Below are 2,537 nucleotides of genomic sequence, written 5' to 3' on the forward strand. Positions count from 1 at the left end.
ACAAGGCTTTGGTCGGCCCGGGGTTATAGTAGAAGACACTTGCCCAAGGTTTCACGCAGGGGTACTGAACCCAGAACCATGTGGTTGGGTATCAAGCTTCTGACCACACTGCCACGCCCGTGGAGAAATTATTTATATCTTCTGTTAATAAAATGCCTGGCAACAGTTTGATGTATAAAGAATAGAATGCTTTACTTCTAAAACCATGTAAGGTTACATCTGGCTGTACAACGCTGCCTTAGAAGTCTTGTTCAACTTATACTGGTACGGATAAAGCAGACATAAAAACATTAATGATGATTATTAGGAAAAATATTAAGGGCACTAAAATAAAAACAATAATAAAACTGAAGTGAAGAACGAATATATAGTGCGTATGTTTATTTGGCAAGTAAAAAAATGACTGTCCCGAAATATAACAGTATTAAGGATTAGGGATCTTTTTTAAAACGGGGGCCACATTTTTCATTAACGAAACACTTTGAAACTTGGAACACTGGTAGAATGTGTCATATAAAACATCTTTTTCTCTTAGTCTTCTTAAAAAAAAAAAGAAATCCATAAATTATTCCATGTTAAAGTTGTCGTATTTCTGTAATTTCAACCAATCACTGACGTCCATTCAGCCGATATACATTAAGTGCCGACTACATAAACAAACGATTCTGAAACAATTAACCCTAACCCTAACCCTAACTCTAACCCTAAGCCTAACCCTAGGGTTAGGGTTAGGGTTAGGGTTAGAGTTAGGGTTAGGGTTAGAGTTAGGGTTAGGGTTAAAGCAAATTTAAAATGAAAAAAGCAAATAAAACGAAGAATCGTTTGTTTATGTAGTCGGCACTTAATGTATATCGGCTGAATGGACGTCAGTGATTGGTTGAAATTATCGAAATAAGACAATTTTTTACATGAAATAAATTCGAATACAAAAATATTTTTCTGTTCTATAACACAAAATAGATAAGTATACGAAGTTTGAAAGTCTTTCGGTACCAAAAACACTACGTAAAACATTAATGAAAAATGTGGCCCTCGTTTAAAAAAGATCCGGATTAGCTAATATTATTAACTGGCTGGCTAAATAAGGGAGATAACTGGGAAAACAATTCCATAGATAAATGTTACTCTTACTTTATAGTTGTTAGATTAGCAGTAAAAAGACATCTTCGTTGATTTACCATGCTTGAATGGAGTTTATTTAGGCAGATTTTCTATGGCTGGATATCCTTCCTGTTGACAACCCTTACCTTTTTCCAAGTAAGGTAATATTTCCCTACCGTCAGACATATTTTCATAGAATATTGGAAATGAATGACACAACAATCACATGAGGTCAAGATAAAGAGACACAAACATACAAGATGCATGCACGCGTGTGCACACACGCACACATCAGGATGCTTCTTTCAATTTCTTTACAAGGCTTTGTTGGCCTGGGGCTATTGTTGAAGACACTTGACTAACCAAACTTGGAATTACGTGGTTGTGAAGCAAACTTCTTAACCCTATATCTAACAGTTAAAACCATGGTCCGCCAAACGAACCATCCTGTCCCATAGTAAGTGAAGCTCCCCCATACAATGCAAATATTGGTCAGTGTAAGTTATGTTTAAAAGAATCATTAACCATTCTTTGCCTTCACAACTCGTCGTTACTCAATAGATTCTCTGATGTTATTTATTCTTGTAAACATTTATTTTGCCTACACCTTCATCATCATCATCATCGTTTAACGTCCGCTTTCCATGCTAGCATGGGTTGGACGATTTGACTGAGGACCGGTGAAACCAGATGGCCACACCAGGCTCCAATCTGATTTGGCAGAGTTTCTACAGCTGGATGCCCTTCCTAACGCCAACCACTCAGAGAGTGTAGTGGGTGCTTTTACGTGCCACCGGCACGAAGGCCAGTCAGGGGGTTCTGGCAACGGCCACGCTCGAAATGGTGTATTTTACGTGTCACCTGCACAGGAGCCAGTCCAGCAGGACTGGCAACGAACTCGCTCGAATGTCTTTTCACGTGCCACTGGCACAAGTGCCGTTGGTAACGGTCATGCTCAATTGGTGCTATTTATGATTTTGGTCTATCCCTGGCTCTGGCAGAGGCCTTGGATTTTGGTCTCACTTGGCTTGCTTGGTCTTCTCACGTGCAGCATATTTCCAAAGGTCTCGGTCAGAAGTTATTGCCTCGGCGAGGCCTAAAGTTCGGAGGTCGTGCTTCACCACCTCATCCCAGGTCTTCCTGGGCCTGCCTCTTTCACGGGTTCCCTCAACCGCTAGGGTGTGGCACTTTTTCACACAGCTATCATCATCCATTCTCGCCACATGTCCATACCAGCGCAGTTGTCTCTCTTGCACACCACAACTGATGCTTCTTAGGTTCAACTTTTCTCTCAAGATACTTACACTCTGTCGGGTATGCACACTGACATTACTCATCCATCGGAGCATACTGGCTTCATTCCTTGCAAGCTTACGCATGTCCTCAGCAGTCAAGGCCCATGTTTCACTGCCATGTAGCATGGCTGTTCATACACA

This window comes from Octopus bimaculoides, chromosome 3, assembly GCF_001194135.2.
Source record: "Octopus bimaculoides isolate UCB-OBI-ISO-001 chromosome 3, ASM119413v2, whole genome shotgun sequence".
Taxonomy (NCBI): domain Eukaryota; kingdom Metazoa; phylum Mollusca; class Cephalopoda; order Octopoda; family Octopodidae; genus Octopus; species Octopus bimaculoides.